Source organism: Alexandromys fortis, unplaced genomic scaffold (genome assembly GCF_014885135.2).
Source record: "Alexandromys fortis isolate MF-2015 unplaced genomic scaffold, M_Fortis_MF-2015_v1.1 scaffold_33, whole genome shotgun sequence".
NCBI classification, from domain to species: domain Eukaryota; kingdom Metazoa; phylum Chordata; class Mammalia; order Rodentia; family Cricetidae; genus Alexandromys; species Alexandromys fortis.
Window position 1 is genome coordinate 6,478,001 of NW_026067917.1, and position 24,788 is coordinate 6,502,788.

General features: G+C 37.1%; 1 pseudogene; it reads right to left on the reverse strand.

Annotated features, from left to right (window-relative positions):
- Window positions 1-7,294: 7,294 nt before the first annotated feature.
- On the reverse strand, window positions 7,295-24,592 carry LOC126500239 (nucleophosmin-like; annotated as a pseudogene).
- Between the last annotated feature and the right edge of the window lie 196 nt (window positions 24,593-24,788).

The following is a 24,788-nucleotide window of genomic DNA, read 5'->3' on the forward strand; positions in this document are numbered from 1 at the left end:
CTATACATTTCTATACATATTTCTTCATGGGGTCTATGCATCATGATATATTAAAAAGACCATTTATATTCACAACAAAATTTCAAGACAGGTATAGGCATTTCACAGGGCCCCATTTACCTAAATCACTTCTCCCATTATAGTAATATTTTTGTTAGAATTGATAAACTATTTACTCTGGCAGTAGATAATGCTAGGATCCACTATTGCTGATGTTCATTCTTGGACAAATTTGAAAATGACATCTAAAGTTTATGTTTTGAAAAAAAAATCCATATGATTGTTCTATTTCTCTTTTTTTCCCATACTGCCAAGCCACTGTAGAAATGAATTCTCTGATTAGATCTATATACATTCAGCATCTCTAGACTGCTGTATAGTTAGGCATTACACACTCCCATTATGGTTAACAACAGTTTACATATGCATAAAAGGCCCCATAAGGTTTTATCACCTGGTGGCATCATTGCATTTATTAATTTCTTGGCTGTTTGAACTATGACAAAAATATCTTGGGGATGCATTAGTGTGACTCTATCCCCATCTCTAGGTAATGTGTCTCTTCAGTTAGAAGCACACCTATATCTGATTAGTGACTTTGCTTGGTAATTCACGTTTAGTATTGCTTCATGTCTTTTGAGAGTTATTTTATGTTTACTACTGAACAATGTCCCATTATCTGAATGTATCACAATTATATGTTTACCTCCAGAGGGAAATCTTATTGCTTCCATATTTTGGCAGTTGTGAATAAAACTGCTATACACATTTATGAGCTAGATTTTGTATGAACTTAAGTCTTTACATCTTTTTGCTCAGTGCCAAGGACTGTGATTATTGGTTCATACTTTTAGAGTATGATTAGGTCTCTTCAACAGTCCCGCATTATGCATCCCTTCTTCTGAGTAATCAATGGTTGTTTTTCATGCTCTCCAGCCACAGCTGCATTCGGCATTGTCATTTTCACAGAGTTTGTGCTTCTCTGCTTAGTTTGCAGTGGTATACCATTCTTCTTTTAGGATTTTTTTTTTCTTTTTGGTTTTTCGAGACAGGGTTTCTTTGTGGCTTTGGAGCCTGTCCTGGAACTAGCTCTTGTAGACCAGGCTGGTCTCGAACTCACAGAGACCCACCTGCCTCTGCCTCCCGTGTGCTGGGATTAAAGGTGTGTGCCACCACCACCCAGCAGGGTAAATTTTAAATTTGTTTTGCATTCTTTGGTCTTTCATAATTGGTGCCTAATTATCCTGGAGAAATAATAGTTTCTTACCCTATGAGAAACAAATTAAGTTTCTGTCATGAACAAACATTTTATCAGTTTCAAGCTTCCTTGAGATTTCCAAATACTTCACATAGACTGACTTGTTTATTTTGCAAGATATTTCATTACTGGGACAAAATACCTGTCAAGAAGCAACTTAAAGGAGAAAGAGTTAATTTTCACTTGGGTTCATGAAGATACTCTCCATCATAGTAGAGACAGTTGTAACAGCATTAGCAAGAAGTAGTAGGTGACATTTGATCAACAGTCAAGAAGCCAAGAGGGTTGAAATCTAGGGTTCAGGTAGTTTCATACATATTCTTGAATTTGGGACCCTAAAGAATCAAAATTTATCATCAATATTTAAGTTAAATATTCCAAGGATAGTTAATCCAATCTTGACAATCCTCACAAGCATGCACAAAGGCTTTGTCCATGGTGATTCAATATCTTCTCAAGATGACAGTTTTGGTCATCACAAACACATCCTTGTCGAGTTAACATTAAACTACTAAGTCATAGCCTTCCAATCCTATTCCTATAGGTTCACATCTATCTTGACAAATAATGCTGCTATGAACATAGATGAACAAATGCCTTTTTGTTCATGTATGTTCATCTAGTATGATTGAGTATCTAAGGAGTATATGCCCCAAAGTGGTATTGCTGGATCCTGAGGTAGGTTTGCAATTTTCTGAAAAACCACTATACTGGTTTCCAAAGTGGTTCTACAAGTTTGCATTCCTCCTAGCAATGAATGAGTGTTCCCCTTAGAGAAAGGATGAGTGGCAGAAGTAAAAGAAACAGCTATTTGACAACAAAGTTGATATTAAAATATAGCTAGAAGTACTTGCATATTTCAATAACACATCTACTAAGATTAGTGAAAATAAGCTAGGATAGTATATTAGGGTAGATGTTAGGTAAACATTTTTAGTGTTAAGAGTATTAACATTAAAGATATAAAGATTAGAGACCTTTGGGATAGGGCAAAGCTTGTAGCGAAAATGAAATATACTAGTTTAAATGCATACAAACAATGAAAAAATTGGACAAAATTGGTGCCCAAATTCTAGTCAATTATGATAAAAGAAAAAACAAAATGACTAAAATTCGAGTATAAAATTAAATATATGAAGTAAAAACTATAATATAACATCAACATTTCTTTCTTTGAGGAATCCAGCATCCCTGTTTTCTTCTGCAGCAGACTCCACAGATGGAAAGGAGTCTGGTATTCTCTCTGTATTTAAACACTGAGACCACTATGTATTCTTCCCTAGAGTCAAGGCTGGCATAAATATCAGTCCTGCATAGAACTTTCCCAGTCCTCAGCATCTAGTGCTCCCCTCAATACCAAACCCTTGATGCCATCTACTAGGTGATTACCCTTTCCAGGTGCGGCTTTCATTTGCAAAGATACAGTGGTGGGATGCGACCACACTGGTGTTCACCTTTGTTGCACCCAGATTGTGATGACCTACAGTTTTTGCCTTAGCACATTTTTTTTTTTTTTTTTTTTGCCTGAGGAGTGTTTATCCAATTAGCCTTCTCTGGTGGTTTAGGGTTTGTCGTGTCATCATTTGCTTTGTCAGTGGAAGGGACGTGAGATTTGGGGATGAAATAGTGCTAAGATGTTTGCCTTCTCTGGCAGAGCATTTCAACAACAGAGATCTCAGTTTCTGTTTTTATCTCAGCCTGAAGAAAGGAGGCCTAGGCATATTCAGGCCACCTCTGATTCAGCTGTGCCACTGGCCCCATACAAAACTCCCACCCCAAATTTTGTTTGGCAGAATTTGCTTCTTGAGATCTGTCTGCCTGTGTCTGTCTTTGCATTTCTGCCCCCCGCCCCCCTCCCCCTCAAATGCTCTAACTTGGAGTCTCTTGTTTCTTTTCCAAATCTAACATTCAGTATTTCTTGACTTTATCTTCTCATTCTCTACTGTTTACTGTGGCGTCTCAGCTCCCCCTGGAGGCATGGATCAGGTGTTTTCCTGGGATGCAGTCTAATGCTCTCTCTGTTCTGCCATCTTCTTGAAAATCATAGATGTCTTTGTGCTTTTTACATTTTTTATATTGAAATATAATTACATAATTTCCCCCTTTCCTCCATCCAGCCACTCCTACCCCCTTGATCCCTATCAAATTTATGGCTTTTTCTTTAATTGTTTTGTAGTTATATGTAATTACATAAATATATAAATATAACCCATTGAGACCACTTCATGTTGTTTGTATGTGCATGATAGCAGAGTTTCTCACTTTGTATCGGATAATCAGTTAGGGTTCGTACTGGAAAAGAGTAACTCTCTTACTCTCAGCAATGCTTAGTTGCCTGTGGCTCCTTATTTACGAATGGGACCCCCTGTGGTAACTCCCCCATCTCCATGTTAACATTCTATTGATTGATATTGTCCTTGTTTTTGCCTTGTCAGGCAGTCATACTGTTGAGGTGTCATGGGTGATGCTTCCCTCTTATTTCTCAGCAGCACAATCTAACAGCAGGCTTTCCTTCAAATCATACAGTCTTTCTGCCGTGCATTGTGTAAGTGCTTCAAGAGTCTTGGGTATAGGGTCTGTGTTGTTGTGGAATATCCAGTGGTGTTTAACTCCCTACATCAAGTTGCCCTATTTTGATCACGTGTGTGTGTGTGTGTGTGTGTGTGTGTGTGTGCTTTTTTTGTAAATGGTCTCTATCTGATGCAGAGAAGTTTCTTTGATGGGGGATAAGAGCTGCACTTAGCTGTGACCACAACGATAAGTATTTAGAATGTAGTTGGGAATTACACTGGCCGAGTAAGGGAGTAGTAGCAGATCCTCTTCTAAAAAATACACCATGATCATGTTATTACTAATATTTCAACTATAAATTGTGAGAAAATTTGGAGCATAACTCGGTAATATCTTCTAAAATAAAAATTATTCTGACCAATATAAATTAGTACACACATTCAGTCATATAACTGGGATTTTCCAAAAGTGGACACTTCAATATGTTGATGGTCTATCAAAAAAGTATGCCTTATTATTTTTCTCTTAAAAAATTGCAGATTTTGATAATTTCTTCAGCAAAAATACTGTGGTGAATGTGATGCCTTATAGATTTTAATGTTACATTGGAACATGAAATATGGTTATCTTTGGATTTCTTCCCTCTTTTGGGAACAAAGTAGCCCTGAAATCCCAGTTGCTATATAGTGAAAAGGCACATGAAATGTCCACAAATGAGTTTTCTATTGACAAGGTCATTAAAGCATCAACTTCAACTATAGTTATACTCTAATTTTTCAACTTCAATTACTTCACTAACGCTTTAGACATCATATACCATAAGCCATTTTAGTTATTCCTTGTCTGAATTTCAAAACCAAAGAAACAATAAGGAATAATAAATAATTATTGAATGTAACCACGTAGTTTGAAATGATTTGTAACTCAACAAGATGTAAGTAACATGCATAACTTTAATCCAATACTTCTATCAATTCTATATACTGAAGACAAAACGTAATGTAATAAAGTATGCTTTTCTAGTTTCCTTTCTGCTGTTGTCATAAATTCCCCTACAAAAAGCACCTTGGAGTAGGGAAGGATTTAATTGTGATTTTTACAATTCCATGTTATAGTGCACCATTATGAGGAACTCAAAGTATGAGCTTTAAACAGCTAGATGCGTCACTTCAACAGTCAAAAGCATTGATAAATAGAAACATATATGTTGGTTTGTTGGTTTGATTATTTTTAGCTAGATTCCTCACTATTATGCAATTCACAATTCCATGCTTAGAGAATAGTGCTGCCCACAGTATACTAATCATTACACAACAATTAACTTAATTAAGCCAATCTCCCACAGACTTTCCCACAGGCAATCCAATGTAAGCAGTCCTTTATTGGGAGTGTTTTCCCAAGCGATTCTCAGTTGTGTCAACTTGATAATTAAAGCCAACCATCACTTCCCTGTAAATTGCTCATTAGATGACAGGTTATAAGACCACTGAACTTGAAAATTATCAATATCCATACCTTAGAGGTTGGTTGTGAGATATTATAAAGATATTTGTTCTGTGGGATATTTGGCCACAATTAGAATGAGCAAAAATGTAATTTTGTAGTTAACATTTTAAGTTTATAAATTCATACCATTGGATAAAAGGCAGAAAGAAAGCATATGGTTTATGGAATACGTATGTTAAATATATTGCATATCCATTATTGGAATATAAATGTGAGAGGATACAGATACATTGCAGAGGTAGATCACTTACTATTCATGTACAGAGCCCTGGGCTTACTTTCTAGCATCAGGTGTATTCACAAAAAAGGGTAAAATTTTATCTGATGTAAGATATATATACATCTTACATATATAAATTATAATTTATATAAATATATTATATACAATACATATATAAAATGTTTGTGTGTGTGTACTGGAGTCTGGTGTGTATATAAGGTAACAATAGTATTTGTATTCAAGTTAGTAGGAGTAACATAGAAACTGTTGAAGCAACTCACATATTCTGTTTTCTGGTCTAAAGGTCCATAGGTATTATGTTGTGTTTCTTACAGTAATCATGTGAGGTGTTACATTACTGGCATGCTGAATTATAAACTAGAAATTATAGCAAGAGTATTTAGGAAGTGAAGCAGGAGCAAACTGTGCTTGACCACCACCTGCTTGACCCTGGAGGGCCTAATTTTAATATGCTCAGTATGTTTTTGTTTTTGAAATGAAGAAGTTGTATTATTTACTCTTTACAATGCAGCTTTTCTTTATCCAAGTGCAATGCTAATGTGATATTCAGATACTTTATTTTAACTTTGAAGTTCTGAATAAAACTCTAGTTTGAAAGACATATGATGCATGTGACTTAGTAGCTAAAGAATCTTTTTTTAGCACTGAATTTTCTTTTTTTTATTAAAAATTTCTGCCTCCTCCCCGCCTCCCTTTTACCTCCCCCTCCTCCCACTCCCCATCCCCCACTCTCCTCCTCCTCCCTCTCCAGTCCACAGAGCAGTCAGGGTTCCCTGCCCTGTGGGAAGTCCAAGGTCCTCCCCCACTCCATCCAGGTCTAGTGAGGTGAGCATCCAAAACTGGCTAGGCTCCCACAAAGCCAGTACATGCAATAGGATCAAAACCCACTGCCATTATCCTTGGCTTCTCGGCAGCCCTCATTGTCCGCAATGTTCAGAGTTGGGTTTTATCCCATGCTTTTTCAGTCCCAGTCCAGCTGGCCTTGGTGAGCTCCCAATGGATCAGTCCCACAGTCTCAGTGTGTGGGTGCACCCCTCGCGGTCCTGACTTCCTTGCTCATGTTCTCCCTCCTTCTGCTCCTCATATGGACCTTGGGAGCTCAGTCCAGTGCTCCAATGTGGGTCTCTGTCTCTATCTCCATCCATCGCCAGATGAAAGTTCTATGGTGATATGCAAGATATTCATAAGTATGGCTATAGGATCGGGCCATTTCAAGCTCTCTCTCATCAGCTGCCCACGGACCTTGCTGGGGACATGTCTCTGGACCCCTGGGAACCCCTCTAGAGCTAAAGACAATCTTAAATTCAAGTTGCTATTTCTTTTATTTCCTATTGTTTTTTGGTTTGTTCAAAAACAGGGCGGTGGTGGCTCACACCTTTAATCCCAGCACTCGGGAGGCAGGGGCAGATGGAACTCTGCTAGTTCGAGGCCAGTCTGGTCTACAAGAGCTAGTGCCAGGACAGGAACCAAAGCTACAGAGAAACCCTTTCTCGAAAATAAAAAAAAAAATATATATATTGATTATCTAAGGTTACAAAGTCCTTAAAACATGGTCAAAGAGATGAGGCCTACTTTCTTCCAGCATGCATGGGGCTGGGGGTCAGTCGGTGGGGTGGATGGACAATCACGAAATGATTAATATTGAAATGGAAAACTTTGATCTGGGTTGATGATGGTACTCAGTACGAGCTGTATTTTTATCTTCTTTTCCTCTTCCCACATCTGTGTCCTTAATTTACCAATAGTATACAGGATTGTTCAATGTGATTTTTCTGACCTTATATTTTTGCCTTAATGTTTTCTATAGAAGCAGAATCTTTCAGTGTTTTAGGTGTTTTTTCCTGGTTTGTTTGTTTGTTTGTTTGTTTGTTTGATTCTTGATCCTTTTATCTTGGTGGTGATGATGCTTTTAAGTCTTTTTCATTTTGGTTTTATTTTTATACATTTTTGGCTGAGGTATCTCATATGAATTTCTTTTTTCTTTTTCTTTATTTTTTTTGGATTTTCAAGACAGGGTTTCTCCATAGCTTTTGGTTCCTGTCCTGGAACTAGCTCTTGTAGACCAGGCTGGCCTCGAACTCACAGAGATCTGCCTGCCTCTGCCTCCAGAGTGCTGGGATTAAAGGTGTGCGCCACCACCACCCGGCTTCATACAAATTTCTTCACTGGAACTTGTTCTGCAATTTCCTCATCATTAAAATTGTCATCATCATCTTTGTCATCCATTGTGCTTTCTATCTTCTTCCTCAAGTTTTTTCTGGAGAAGCTTGTTACCGCCGCCAGTGGCTGATATCTTTCCAGACATATTTAAGAGTTTTAAATTCTCCTCATCTTTGCCTTGACTCTGTATTTTTCTCTACAAGAGTTGTTCTCAACCCATGGGTTATGACCCCTTTAGAAAATCTTTGTCTCAAAAATTATTTACAATATAATTTGTAGCAATAGCTAAATTATAGTTATGAAGTAGCAACAAAAATAATTTTATGATTGGAGGCCACTGTAGTGTGAAAAATATGTATTAAAGGGTCAAGGCAATAGAAAGATTGAAAACCACTGCTCTACAGCCACTGGTACTATCCTGCTAATGTGTACAGGCCCTGAGCCATGTTGCAACCTTAAGACCACACGTGGTATAATCTCAAAACACCTAGGGTAAAGTGATGGTTGTACAAACATTTTAAAAATTGTCAGTGTTATTCTAATTGGACTACCTTCATCAATTATAACCTACTATCTGTCTTTGCCCCTGTCCCTAAATTGACTGCTTTTAATGACAACTAGTGCTCATTTTCATCATTAAATGATAATCTTTGTGAGTCTTTAGGTTACAACCAACATATTATTTCTGAGTCCTAAGAGGGTTCATGTTCCAAGTCCATCCAAGTGTCTTCCATGAAGTAGAAGCACATACTTCTGTCTGAGAGAAGTCAGATGGAGAAAACTGCCTGCTGCTTTTCAGAACAGAAAAGCATGAATCATGGTTGCTAAGTTTCTATTTATATTATACCCATGTTTGTATATAGTCTAATAAAAGATGGTCAAAGTTCTCAGTACATCTTGAAAATTGAGCAGAATGATTCAGTCCTTTTTGTATGAAGATTGTTTTGTTACCTGTTTTATTTTTAAACTTTATATTTTATTTGTATGTATATAATATTTATTTTATATCATGGGTGTTTTCCTTTCATGTATGTCTGTGCATGTGTGTGCAGTGCCCATAGAGGTCAGAAAATGCCATCAGATTCCCTGTGGCCAGAGTTATAGACGGTTATGAGTCTGTAGATATGAAGTACCAGATATGAAGCTGGGACTCACATCTATGTCCACTGTAAATGCAGTCAATGCTCCTACTCAATCATGTCTTCAGCTCCATTTTGCTCTTTTATTACAATTCCAAAAGTGCATTTAACATTCAGTTAGCTGACTGAGAGCTATGGATTATTGGAAATATCTTTACCATATGAGAGAAACTGGACCTTCCCTGCAGAGTCTCATAGAGACCGACAAACAAATGCTGAGCCTGTTTCAAGCACATGCTTAAATTCTAAGCAGAGAGTATGGTTTTAAAACCATTTAAATCTTGACTTTTTGAGTTCCACCTTAGATTTTTTTTCATTTTTGCATCAGATATTTCTGGAAGAACTGATATCAAATCTGGACCTTAGTTACAGCAATGAGTAGGGGGTGCAAATAATATCTAATACAAAAGATAGCAGAGGAATAAATTCATCATCATCTGAGACAGTTTAAAAACTGTTAAAGCCAAGGTTGGGCACTTACAATTCTGTTAATGTCCATATGTATGCTGTGTAAGCACAGTTAGATGTTAAACAAGAGAATATATGTACGCAGGAGAGTTTAGCAGCAAGATAGCAGCTAATGATAAGATTATCTCTCAGGACAGACACCCAGAAAGAAGACAGGCCCAAGGCATTAACTTTGTTATTATATATTCATATTCTTTATAATGTGTTGGTTCTTTTGAATTTTTAGTAGCACTTTTCTTAAACGGGTATGATTTAATTGCCATGAATGTTCAGGTAGTTCAGTCTATCATCTTCTGTCAATGCTATCTGTCTTATGTGTATAATACTGTGATTTGTCACTTGGCCATTATATTACCCATTAGTTTCCTTGAGCACATCCTTCTCCATACTAATGAGTCAATGTCAAGACATCCTGTGGTAAGATTTTGACATAGTTTTAACTGGAGGACTCCATTAAAAAATGAGTCAATGATGAGGGATTATCTTGCACTGAAGGAAAAAAGAGTAGAAACATAATGAACCTGGGCTTTGACATATCATCTATCTTGTGTGGAGACACACAAGGGTTGTTGGAGAACATTGGAAATATGCCAGGAGTCACTGTGGCAGGATGGTGGCCAGGTTGATGATGATACATTATCATTTTACTTTTGGAAACTCCAGTGAGGCTCACTATAGAGTCTGGCAATAGCAATTACAATTACTGTACTTCATTTTATTCACTTGGGCAAAATAATGTCATTCCACTTAAAACATACAAAATTACAAACTAATAATAAGGCCCTCTTAATGGCCCTTAAAGTGAGGAGTTAACCTTGATGATAAAGTGATGTAAGGTTTAATAAACCTTGTTTCTGGCCGAGTCCCAGGGAGAATGAATTCCCTATGACTCAGCTCTATGGAGTCACTGATAACTGACTCTTGCTTGGCATTGAATTTTCAGGACAAACAAGATACTGGCTCAGCTATAGGAACTATAGAAGCTCTCAATGCCACCCTTACAATGTGTGTTCAATTTTGTTTTCAACTATTAGACAGTATATTTGACTATGCCTTTCTACCAAAGATTACCTCACTTTTGGATATGAATTCAACATGGTTAAATGACCCAATTCCTTGATAGACTATGGGACACTTAAGGCAAAAGAATGCTTCTATTAATCCTTAACTAAAGAGGGTGTAACATTTACATATTTGAGAAATTGCATGTGAAAGACAGTTGGATATCTAAAAGAATACCAAACTGGACTATTGGACCATATAATTGGTGGCCTGCTGCTATCTTTTGAGTCTGTATGTTAAAATCCTAATATCAAATCAGTCCTCCTGGGTGGTGAGGCCTTGGAAGTTGAATATGTTTATGGGGTCAGGGTCTTCCAATACCCATTCCCTTGCAAAGAAGTCAAAAGTAAGCTTATTGACCCTGTTCACTAGGTTAGGATACATGGATAAAACATTCATTATCAAGAAGGAGATAAGCCTACTCTAATACACACTGAATCTGTTGGTGTTTTGAACTCAGTTCAGCTTCAGAACTAGAAAACATACAATATAGTTTAACAATAGATTATTATTGTTATGATGTTATTCAAGTGAGAACGGACCTAGCTTGAGTGGAGACTAATTTATACAGCAACTGCCATTGTGGAAGAGAAATAAAAGCAAAGACACAGAAATGAGCAAATAACTTACTACAGCCACCATGGGCAGAAATGAGTATCTGCTCAGACTCTGAGGCCATAGGCAATTCATGTGTAGATCACTACACTATCTCACTCACAGAGAAGGAATAGAAAAGGAAATTAGGATTAACAGAGTTAGCCATTGAACTGACTGAGAAAAAAAATGCTAGAAGGGTCTGATCTACTTTAAATACTTTTAAGTAGATTGCTATATCTATTAGGCCAAAAAGTTCTCACATATTTCAATAGATCTTGATATTTAATAATCAAAGTGGATACCATAGCCCAAGAATACTAAACAAAAATTGAATAGGAAAAAAATGTTATAAAAACTTCTTAGAAACAGGATTGAGTTTCAAATAACTAGAAATATTAACATATAAGTTAGAAGCTATCAGACTTCTAGCACACAAAGAGTGTTTCAGCATTGTGCTACCTGAGTTCTTGAGTAATTAGATGTTCCTCCTATGTTAGATTTGATTAGAGGTTTTAGGCTATCTGCTTAACAAGCTTAGTTGTACATATTAGCTAACTATGTTTCAGAGCTAGAAAGATATCAGAGTATTACAGATGTTTTGCAGCCAGTTTGATTTCATTTTATCTTACGAGCCAGAAGTCACAGGATACTGAAAATACAAATGGTGGCAAAAAAGGAACAGCTGGCTTACTATATACAATACCATAGAGAAATGGGACCTGTTTAGTCCTTACCATTTCATAGATATAATTCTGAACTCTGAGAAAATAAGACTGCCAAGGCACCAGTTTTTTTCTGTCAGTGAATTAATATTTTTTTTGGAAGGAAGAATTAAAATGAGACTAGAGCCCATACCAGAGAACACTTGATAGCATGTCAGATGCCAAGCACAAAGAAGACCAAGTAAACAGCTTCAATTGAGTTGCCAGTGAGGATCAGTTGCTGGTTTAAGGTTCTATGGTGGTATTTAAGATTTCTAATTCCATCCATTTTCATGCAAAAATTCAAAATGTCATTGTTTTTCACTGCTGAGTAGTACTCTAATGTGTAAATGTGCCACATTTTCTTTATCCATTCTTTGGTTGAGGGGCGTCTAGGTTGTTTCCTGGTTCTGGTTATTATAAATAATGCTGCTATGAACATAGTTGCAGAAATGCCTTTGTAGTATGATTGAGCATCTTTTGGGCATATGCCCAAAAGTGGTATTGCTGGATCCTGAGGTAGGTTCTTTCTTTCTTTCTTTCTTTCTTTCTTTCTTTCTTTCTTTCTTTCTTTCTTTTTTTTTTTTGTTTGGTTTTTCGAGACAGGGTTTCTCTGTGGCTTTGGAGCCTGTCCTGGAACTAGCTCTGTAGACCAGGCTGGTCTCGAACTCACAGAGATAAGCCTGCCTCTGCCTCCCGAGTGCTGGGATTAAAGGCATGTGCCACCATCGCCCGGCATGAGGTAGGTTCTTCTTGTTCTTCTTTTTCTTGTTCTTCTTGTTGTTGTTCTTGTTCTTCTTCTGTTTGTTCTTCCTGTTCTTGTTCTCCTCCTCCTCCCCCCTCTTCTTCCCCCTTCTCCTCCTCCTCCTCCTCTTCTTCTTATCCTTCTCCTTCTTCTTCCTCTTCTTCCTCCTCCCCCCTCCTCTTCCTACTCTTCTTCTTCCCCCTCTTCTTCTTCTTCTTTCTTCTTCTTTTTGACAGAATTTCTCTGTGTAGTCTTCACTGTCCTTGAACTCATTAGAGATTCACCTGCCTCTGCCTCCCACATACTGCGATTAAAGCTGTGTGCTACTACCACCCAGACCAGGGCTGTATATTTCTAAATCATACTTTCCAAAGCCACCCTGTTACCTTGATTGTGATGACATTTTTTAAAGAAAGGAAAAGGGAAATATAAGTTGATTATGATACTTGAAAGAAATATTGACATTAACATTGGTCTGGATCAAAGTTGAAGGCTATATGGACCTTGACTAGGCCGAATATTTAAGGAGATTTTATGGTTGAAATAAGACTGTGAAGCTGGGTGATGGTGGTGCACGCCTGTATTCCAAACACTCTGGATCTCTGTGAGTTGGGGGCCAGTCTGATCTACAAAGGCTAGTTCCAGGACAGGCTCCAAGACTACAGAGAAACCCATCCTCAAAAACAAACAAACAAAAACCAACTGTGTATCAGGATCAGTCATGGAACCCAGAAAAGTTTTGTTTAGTTGACCTAAAAATACCTGACTTGGAAATCTGTAAGGAAACACTGCTGAGATAATATAACAAATAATAAATGATCACAGTGTAAGGATAAAAACTATACAACAAAGATAAACAAATAATCCAATAAATAAATGAGCAATTATTTGAGCAAATAATTCTCAAAAGTGTTACAGGTGGTCAAACAATGTTGGAAAGAAGAAAAGTTTCGATAGCTATTAGGGCAATTTGTAGACTAAGTTATATTGAAATTCTATTTATTCCCAATCAATCATAATGATTCTTACTAAGCAACCAAACCTCAGCAAATGTTTCTGGAAATATATGGGAGGAAGAACACTGCTGTTGGGAAAGTTAAATAGTATGAAAGTCAGTATGGAGTTTTGTTGGGTATCTCTTTCCTTCTTCAGTCTTAGAGAAAGACTCCAGCTTATAAAACTTTGGAACTGAGAGAAGGCTCAGTGGTTAAGAGCATTGCCTGCTCTTCCAAAGGTCCAGAGTTCAATTCCCAGCAACCACATGGTGGCTCACAGCCATCTATAATGGGTCTGATGCCCTCTTCTGGCCTGCAGGCATACACACAGACAGAATATTGTATACATAATAAATAAATATTTTTTTTTAAAAAAAGCAAAACTTTGGAACCTCAGGAAACCCCCCAAAACTCAGAAAACTGCAAGATTCACAAGGTCACTCTCTGAATTTATAAAGGCAGCACACAACTGCTAGGTAGGAGTATGCACTCTTTCTCTGCTGGAAAATAACTGCAGCTTGTCGGGGAGTTCTTGAGATGCAACTGTGAGTGATCATGCTGAAGTAGGACCAGGATGTATCCCTGGTGTATGACTAGCATATTGAAGTCCATTGCCTATGGTATGATGTCTTGCTCATCCTTAATGAAGAGGGGAAAGGCTTGATCCTGTCCCAACTTAATGTGCCAGACTTTGTTGACTTCCCATGGGAGCTTTTCCCCATTGGGAAGAGTGGATGGGGGATGGGCTGATTGCAGGGGTGGGCGGATGGGAGTGGGGTGAGAACTGTGGTTAAGAAATGCCAAGTAAAATTAAAAAATAAATTAAAATAAAAAAATAAACCAAAACTTTTAAAGTCAAAAGGAAGGAGCACAGGCCTGGAAACTAGTCTTACACCTGAACTATTAATTGCCATAGGGCCTCCGACAAGTTTCCTGTTTGGGATATACCAGGTTTTGTTGTTGTTGTTGTTGTTTTGGTTTCTTTCTTTTTTTTTTTTTTTTACCAAAGCAGAAAACATTTTACACATTTTACAGATTTCTATTTGGACTGTTTAGAGAACTTTACTTCCTGAGGGAATTCAATCTCATTTACTCTGACTTTCCTTCATGTAAGACATAGAAATGAAAGGAAAATAAGTAACTTGGAATTCATGATAAAAACTTCATATTTCCTGCATGTCTGGGATTTCAGTTGGAAAATAGGCAAAAAAAAAAAAAAACCCACAAAGCATTGTAAAGGCATCTTCTTAAAATCATGGTTATTTTGTGCTACAACTGTCTAAAATTCAGAGAGAGTTGACCACATTAAGACTGAGGCAATGTTTCCTGAAAGGACTATCAGGACTTGGCATGGAGTGGTTCTAATATAAAAAGTCACATCAATTTAACTTTTCCTTGTCTATGAAAATTAAATTTTGATGCACTTAAGGAAAGAACAGCATTTTTCTATACATTCTAACCATCAAATAAAACTAAAGCCTTTTAAAACATAATTAAAAATAACAATTGTTGTGGAATAGTCTTTCAGTTTTATTTCATACCATTGTCCCCTGCAAAGCATTTTAAATTCCTCTAAAATATTGTCTAAATATTGACGACAGAATGTTATTAATACTTACTGACTGCTAGATGTATGCTAGGTACTTATTGAAGCCATTTGCTTAGGTCTCAATTAGGATTAATTTTGCTGCAATGAAACACTATGACCAAATCAACCTAGAGAAGGAAACATTTATTTGTCTTACATATACATAATCATAGTCCACAAGTGAGGCAAGTCAAGGCAGGAAGATAAACTGGGTGCCTGAGCTGATGCAAGGGACATGGAGTGTTGTTGATTACTGGTTTGCTCCCTTTGACTTGCTTAAGTTATGTTTTAGGGTTTCTATCATTGTGAAGAGACACTGTGACCTCATCAACTCTGATGAGGAAAATATTTACTTGGGGAAGACATGCAGTTCAGAGGTTGACCCTTTGTTACTGCAGGGGTGATGGTGGTATGCTGGAGAAGAGCTGAGAGTTCTACATGAAGATCCACAGGCAGCAGGAAGAGTGACATAGCTTGAGTGTCTGAAACCTTAAAGCCCATCCCTAGTCACACACTTTCTCCAACAAGGCTACATAACACCAACAAGGCTATGCTTCCTAATAGTGCCTATTGGAGCAATTTTCATTCAAACCACCAGATTCCACTCCCCGGACCCCAAAGGCTTATAGCCATATCACAAGGAAGAAATGTATTTAATCCAACTTCTAAAGATCCCATAGTCTATCACAAGTATCAACTCAATTTTAAAAGTCCAAAGTCTCTTCTGAGACTCATGGCAGTATTTTAACTGTAATCACCTTTAAGATCAAAATAAAAAGCAGATCATAGATACGTATTTCCAAAATAAAATGACACAGGATATACCTTACCATTCTAAAGGAAGCATAGAGGAAATAATGAAACACTGGACCAAAGTAAGACAGAAAACTAGCTGGGCAAACTCCAAACACTTCATCTACATGTTTTATGTCAAAACACTCTTCAGCTCCCCAATGTCTTTCTTCTTTATTGACTGAAAGACAATTCTTTCTCTTTGGCTATTTCTGTTCCTGGTTAGCAGCTTTCTTCAACTGGTATCTCATGACTCTGTCATCTCTAACGTCTTGGTTTCTCAAGCCAGGCTTTGCCTTTGCAGTTTCATGCATGACCTCTCTAGGCCTCTATATTGGGACACTAGTGACATATATCTGTCCTCAGTGACTTTCCTTAGTTGTGGTGGGAGATTCCATAACCTTTTTGTTATATACTTTCCTCTTAAGCCAGAACCACGTAACTGAAGATACCAAGTTATGCTTCTTCCTAAGACATTACAGGTGTATGCCACCATACCTGACCCTAAGCTTTTCTTTAATTCCTTTCACAAGTTGGAAACTTAGCTGGGTGGGATCTTGCCTTGAGGTCTCCACTCCCTTTATTTCATTTAACACCAGTCTTTTCTGTTTATCTCCATGAATACAGAACTTAGCTCCATTCCACTTACTGGTGCTTCTTTTCTCCTCAAATTGTATTGTTTGTATATTTTTTCTTGCTCAGTTTACTCTTTTTGATTATGGATCTCCATAATAAAGGCCACTAATAATCAAGCTATATAGTCAATGCTAGGTTGTTTGAAATGTTTTTAGTCAGTGGTATCGATCCATAACTCTTCAACTTAGCCTCAGGCATTTTTTGGGACAAGGACAGAAGGTAGTCATGTTCTTCATGAAAATACCACAAGAATGGTCTCCGATCCACATATTAATATTCTTTACCTCTGAAGCCTCCTAATCTAGGTATCCCAGTTCAAATTACCCTTAGCACCACTGTCTTTTATTTTGCTACTAGAATGTCCCAATAATCCCTGCCTAAAGTTATCAAATATTTTTTTTCTATTTCAAAGTTCCATAACAAAAGCATGGTCCAGACAGTCAAAATACTCCAATCCTATAATCAACTTTTGTCTTAATTGGGGTTTCTATTGCTGTGAAAAGACACCAACTCTCCTAACTCTTATAAGTACATAATTTAATTGGGGGAAGGCTTACATTTAAGAGGTTAATCCTGTATTATCATGATGGGGAGCATGGTGGCAAGCCAGCAGACACTGCCGGAGAAGAGTTGAGAGTTTGACATCAGGATCCAGAGGCAGCAAGAAGAGAGTGACACTGGTCTTGGCTTGAGCATCTGAGACTCAAAGCCCATCCCCAGTGATATACTTCCTTCAACAAAGCCATACACCCTAGTAGTGCCATTCTCTATGGGCCTATGGAGGGTATTTTTATTCAAACTTCTATAGCCTGCTTTCTCATCGAACACAGGACCACCATTCCAGGGGTGGCAGCATGAACAATGGACTGGACCCTCCCATATCAATAACTAATTAAGAAAATTCCAACAGTCTTAGCTACAGCCCTGTCTTAAGGCAACATTTTCTCAGTTGAGGCTTCCTCTTCCTCTTCTCGGATGACTCTAGTTTGTGTCATAAAACTATGCAGCAAAACATCTATTAAGTACTTAGTATCTCAGGAGTTCTTTGCATAGTTATCTACATTTTAACCATGTCCAAACTGAGGAGGAAGCCTGTTTATGACTTTCTCTGCATCATCTGTTGTTCTTTCTTAGTCAAGGTATGGACTGTGCCTCCAAGGCCATTCTTTCTACAATACTCTTATGCTGAGCAAATATAGAGGCATTCTTCTGCCAGGTTCATCCTGGACTCCTCACAGTATTAAAAATCAGAAAGAGGAAATTGATTCCAGACAACGGTTCTCAAAATCCATATATATCCAAAGTACCCAGAGGCAGCTCCAAATTGAGCTTATCCTGAAAACTAAGATTTAGAGGCCAGGCTACACATTTGCACAACTCCCCAGGCATTAATGGGCTTCAGACTCTACTTTGAATATCATTAAACTTAAAGGATGTTAAATCTATTTCTTAATAACAACACACTCCAACTACATATATTTAAAATTCTGACTTCTAACCCAAGTTCAAATTAGTTAAGACTTAAGATATGAGCCTAATGTGAGAATCAAAATCCATATTACCCAGCAGTGATTTCTTTTGTATTTTTCTTAGTTATAGAAGAAGACATTGTGAGTAATAGAGGTAGTCATTAGAAGAGTGAAATAATTTTCCAGACCATTTTCTCATGGAATGAAAAGGCCTAAGAAAATGGGTAATATTTGTTCATTGTGGGAAGCAGATCTTTGTAGGGATAAGTCCCACCCCTTAGGGGGCGTGTTCGCCTCAGGCTAAAGTTTGCCTATAAGTTTGGCAAGCATGCTCGCTTCTGCTTTCCTGGTCTCAAAGGGAATGGTGGTTCTGTAAGTCTATTACTCCATTAAAGCTGTCTATATTTTGACAATCTGTCTGCATTCGTTTACGCCATTACAGATCTTGAACCTAAAACTTAGGTGGTTATACAATTTGTTGGATTAAGAACATTATAAGTTTTGTTTTAATCACATTACTGTTTCATTTTGCACCATTGTAGCTCCCACAACAAAATTCCCAGCCACCATGGCTGGCAAGCGAAGTATAAACGAGAAGACTGGCAGACACTTGTAGGGGTAGGAGCGGAGCATGTTAACGTTGTCATATTTATCCCTAGCCCTTACGTCTCCATGTTGGCATTGTTCAAATATTCCCCTAAGGTATTAAGTTAGCAATGAACCAGTTAAAAATGAAAATAATTTTTTAAACCGTCTCACTCCACTCAGGCCTAAATAATTTTTTTTTCCCTTTTGGAAAAAGACATTTTAATATGTCACGTTTCAGTTCCAGCTCAATAAACAACCATTTATTTACAATTTTAAAGCAATCTTCAGCCTAGTCAGGTAAGAATTATTTCAAAAGAATAAAAACATTTTCATTTCCTGTCACTGCCAGAGAAGAAAGGAACATGAGTTATGAGTCTTGCAATGTTGTCTTAAGTTGATTACTATGGAATGATTAAAAAACTAGCTGGGCTGTCAGTACAGAGGACTACATTATAAGTGTAATAACAGCTTAGGGATACAATCCATCAATGCCGCACATGGAAGAAGAAAAAAAGTTGATCTATTTCTTTGGTCATCATTTTCAGCATATTAGATGACAAATAATTGTACATTCATCAATAACAATAGATTAAAGTTGAAATGATTTATTGCTATTACACTGCTGTTATGATGGAGCACTGGGTCAGTCAAGCATCAGCGGGGTCTGTATTTAATTTTCACGGGTCTCTTAGCAGAAATAATAGACAGAGAGGAAACCACCTGAAACAAGGTAGATCAAAGTTGTTGACAAGTGATTTGTAGGTTGGTTCTTCATGAGTGGTAGAAGAGAGGCGGTGGGACCTCTTCGACGGGCTTGTTGAACCACTAAATCAAGTAGACCTCTTTGGAGCACAGGCTGACACCTTGCCTAGCAGCACATGGAAATATCAAAACTATGCAAGTATGACATTAGTTTAATATTACCTGAAAATAATGGAACACAAGACATGTTCCTGAGAACAAATCAGGCAGCTCCAGCCATAAGTAAATCTATAGGCTAACAGGTCTCTCTGCCTTTCAGCAAGAAGGTAATTGCTCCTATACAACCAATTGCCAGAGATGGGTGAAATTGCTGGGGAAATATGTATTATATTCATTTTAATATGTTTTACTGCTATAGTAAGGTGAGAACCATTTGTATTAGATCAGATTGGACATTTCAATGTCAACTCATGAAGAAATTCAATGTTGGATTGGCCACTTTCCCTCAAAGTAAGGTCTCTGAATTTTCCCTTTGAGAATCACCTGCTATTCTTTCAAAAGCACATGCTACAGAAGCCTGTGCAGAGGTGCAGCAACAATCCTGAAAATGAAGGTTAAGCCTTGCATTTTCGTACACCTTTTTGGATATCCCTGATGGAATACAAACTTTAAGAAACCACGTATTGAGCCCATATATTTCAAGGAACAGAAATAGCAGTCCTGTCAGTGTGTTGGAAGAGTCTACCAAGCTTGGGCTTATAGCATCCTCTAGATCAGTAAATGTAGGTCGTAAGAATTCAACCATACAAATAAGCTCAGTATGCCTTACATTGGCCTGGTGGGCTTTTCTTTTCAATAGTAGGAGATAATTAGCACTCTTAGGTGTATCATCATGACTTAATAGTGATTTACTGTAGGTGTATTTTGTTAGAGTATGAAATAATCTTTCTGTGTGACACTTCATCAAAATGCATCATTTTATTGACTTGTCTTTCTTGATTTCTATGGATGTTAAAGTTTATTAATCATGTTTAATTTTAGCACAATATAACTATACTGTTTATTATAACTGTAAGGTAAACAAATAACATTATTCATTAAGAAAATGTGTAGTGATGTATTTTGTAGAAAAATATTTATTTTAATAAAATTTCCTGCTACTAAAAACACGTATCACTTTTAAAATCCAAGGATGACTATCATTTTCCTTTAAAAGGTAATGGAAATTTTATCATTCTGAAAACTTGCCCTATGTGGAGTGGGAACTTACCCAGAACTACTTGTTCTTAACCTTTTTTTTTTTTTATTTGAACGATTAAGTATAAAAGCTTGGACTAGACTGAGCCGGAAGAAGTCTCAAATTGTTTCTCTTCATATTTAATCACAGAGAAATGACTGTGTCAGAGTTAATGAAAAGAGAATGATAAGCAGTACTATTTGACTTCCTGCCTCTGAAGGAGAAGTCAGATTATAGTGTGACCAACAGCTCTACTGGAACACTGTTACCTCACAGACAGCTGTGGGAGCTGGAGAGAGCTATCTAGGACATATTGAAGAGCTGCCTCAAACGTGACTCAGAAATAGGCAGTTTTTGTAATAGTTGAGGTAAGAAAGAAAAGAAGAAGGGAAGGAAGTCATTAAATCACTGCCCTGGGCAAATGATACTCAGTTTTGCTAGGAATTCCCTTAGCTTTGTATAGACTACAGCCAGGTAGGTTGGCATATAGGATGGAGAGTTAAGTAGTAAGAGTTACCACCAGCACACCACATTTGATGGTTACTCCTCCAGCTTCTTGAGATTTTTTTTTTAACGCTTTGAAACTTCCTGGTCAAACAGGCTCCTTACTAATAGGCACTTAAGGTGGAAACCTTGGAAATACTGGAATTTTCCACAGAAGTGCAATATGACTTCAGGTTCGGCCAAAAAAAATATAGGCAAAACGCGAACAATGTTTGCTTCTAAAGATTCTTGTGTCCTGCACAGTTTCAAGTCTGAGACTGATTATAGCATTAAGAGGAGGAAGTGGATACAGACTCCCACCCTTAACCACGAAGCTCTTTGCAATTGACATCCAATGGTAAAGGGGAAAACCCATTTTCTCCAGTGTACTGGCAATATCAATCACAATCCAGGACAGGTGAACAGAAAACAAACTCCATACTTTGTGGGTGTGATTGTGTGTGTGCATGTGCATGTTTACGTGTGCATGTGTGTTTTCAAAAGAGAGAAAGGGACCATAAAGTGTGTTGGTTAGAGAGGTGGAGATCTCGAAGGACTTGGGGAACTGGAAACATGTGACCTAAATATAGTGTATGAAAAACTTTAAAGAAGGAAATGTTTTAAAACTCTTCTTTCTAATCAGTTCTTAATGGACGCGAATGAGTCATCAGAAATCCTGGGTGCAATTGCCTCTCTATGTCAATCCTCCCCATATTATTTAACCCTTATCAAGCCATGGAAACTATGTCTCACCAGATTATTTCTGCACTTTTTGTTTCTGAATAGCCGACTGATGTGAAGAGAAGTACAGAGAGCAGTGTGATGGCTTAGTGTTTACAGGCGTTTGCTGATAGGTCTGAGTCCTGAGGTCTATCCCTGGAATCCGTGTATAGTTGAAGAAAAGAATCCACTCCTGTAAGCTGTCCTCTTACCTCCATATGCATGCACCTGTACCATTTGTGACTCCCTACACAAACACACTGAGAGAAATAAATGGGCTAAAACATTTTCAAGAAAAACTACCTGGGCTGGAGAAATGGATGACGGGTAAGAATGAATAAGTATCTTGTAAAGGAGTTTAGTTCCCAAGACCTAAACTGGGTTACATACAACTGCCTTTATGTTCAGCTCAGAGAATTCAACAACCTCCAAGGCTATGTGGGCACCTGCACTCATGCGCGTGCGCACACACACACACGCATGCACACACACACACACACATGCACCCACAAACACACACACATAACAAAATTAAGTATAATATAAATATTTTAAAACAAAATCAAAGAGGCAGATAAATGCCTACAATGCCTATAACTAGCAAGATCACTAGAGACATGGAGAAATAATATGCTCAGATGATAAATACATATTTACATTGTTACAATTATTAGATGATACCCTATAGAAGAGAAGAGGCTAGATTCTCAAAGTTAATTTGGTAAATACAGTTTCTTTTTCTGAATTAGTTGTGATAATACTACAAACATCTGAAATTACAGATTACGATCCCTAAATTAAGGCATTAAAAGATGGAACTCTCACTAGTCTTAGCTGAAAGGCAACAGTGACTAACAAGAATCTCGCTACTGATTTTTATAATTTATACCATTATCTGGGAAAAGAGCAGTGCACTAACAATGCCGAATAGGATTAATTAGTTCTTTCAGTATAAAGAGGAAATGAGAAGTGCTTAATAATCAATCTCAAGTTTATTAAGAGCTAAATGCCATTGGAGGTGAGAGGCAGCTTCGTGGGAGAATAACAGCAGAATAATCCAGTGTGGCCTGGAGCAGCACAGAAATTAAAATAATTACAAAACAATTAATGCATGTAGCTTTAACCAACTAAATGGCTAACTGGTTGGATTCAGTTTAAAAAAAATTCCACACCTGTCAATATTTATCACTGGTAAAGCAATACATATAGTGAATAAAACGTTTTAATTTTCTGTCCAGGCAGATCTACGTGTATCACATTCAATTTTCCTTCCTTAGTAATCTAAATAATTTCCCACCTTGCTCATGATGAATGTCTTGCCAGTTCCTACTCAGTTCTTCCACTTTACATGACCTAATTAAAGAAAACATTCCATGATTGCCTATTTTTTCTCATGCATGACAACCTATTATTTTTTCTACCACCTGATTAGGGCTTTATTATCCTTGGATTTAGATTGATTTGCTGAGCACTTTAATAAAGCACTACTTAGTTTGATTTAAAGGGCTACAGGTTTCTTTCATTCATATAATTATTCTTATAACCATCTTACACTCAAGGTCCTCTGTAGTCCCTCCAAAAAAGAAAAAAGCAGCTTTCGATTGCTGTTGAACAAGGAAGGGGAAAAAAAAAAAAAAAAAAAAAAAACAGAATCACAGGTGAAATTCCTGTTGAATCAGGCAGTAAGGTTTATATTGTGGGCAATCACGAGAGGATATTTTGCAATATAATTTGTCAAGAGTGATGAATCTGTTTCATTGTATCTGTCAGGACTGGCTCCTATATATTAAAATTACTATAAAGTTTGCTGAAGATAAACCATAAGTTTCATATGATTAAATAATAATCTGTTTATGATGACAAATTGCATTTACTATTTTATCTACAACCCAAGCCAGAATTAGATAGTTAGGGATCAAAGAGATAATGATGTATTCTGATTTTATACCCAGTGATTTTTTTATTAAATAAATAAGATGGCTAATATTTATAAAATTGTCTTTTATTTTGGGCCTTGCACTTGTAAGCTGGGTAAGTTCCAATGTTAAGAATAAAGTGACACAGATGTACACATTGGCTTGCTTACTAATTAAATCATAGTGCAAGTAGAGGAGTAGGAAGTGCGATTTCAATATTGACTGGAGAACAAACTGCTCTGTGGAGATTCAGGAGCCGCAGATGGGAAGAGAATCCCATCCTAAGACAGAAGCGTAAATCCTACTCTGTAACAGTGAAGGACAAAAAGTGTTCATTGGTACTGTGGGCAAGACATCCAAGTGAGTGCGGCTGGAGTCCAGGGATTAAAGAAATATTGACAGAAGATTCACTTACATATTATTTAATAAAAGTTTCAATCCATTGTCTGTTAATAAGTGCATGCTATGTGCAAGGCTCAGAATAAATGGTTTCTAGGATTTTAAAGAATCACAGGGGCTTGATATCACACTGGTGTAAGTGAGTTTATTAGCCAATGAGAGTTTAAAGAGGCCAGGATTAGAGTGTGTCCCCTTGGTATTCAGATACCTCTTAATTCCTAAATATGCCACTTCTTTAAGAGTTTGTTATTATAAGGAAATCAAAGACTGCAAATGTAAAGAGTGATTCACTCAAATGGTAATAGCTATACATTTCTGTAAAGGTTTATAACAAATATCCCATAAACCCAACACATATGTCCTATACCCAACTTTAGTAAAATGAGACTTGAAAGTTTTTCCAACTTTGTAGTATCACAAATCATATCAGAAATTAAAATGTATTTATTTCAATTGATAAAATAGATGCTCATTTAGCATGTCCAACTTGATGTCTTGCACTGTTCATGTCGGAATGAGTTTATGGAGCTAATAAAGATATGTATTAGTCATATATGTTTCTTTATGATGAGAAACCATAAATTTTACCCTCAATACGTTTTAAGAACACATCATTCTTAGGTGTGCTAATACGTCTCACAGAAATGTTAAATCCTTGACTAATATTTCCCCCAGTCATGTGTCCAAATCATGGAAAACACCATTCCACTAGCTTCTATGAGCTCAACTATTCAGATTCTTTATATATGTGAGTGCATATAGTATACATGTTTCACTCCCTCCCTTTATAGGATAAAGTCATCCTGATTATGGTAGATAATTACTTTGAAGCCTTCTTGAGTTTGGTTTACAAGTATTTTGTTGATAATTTCTGC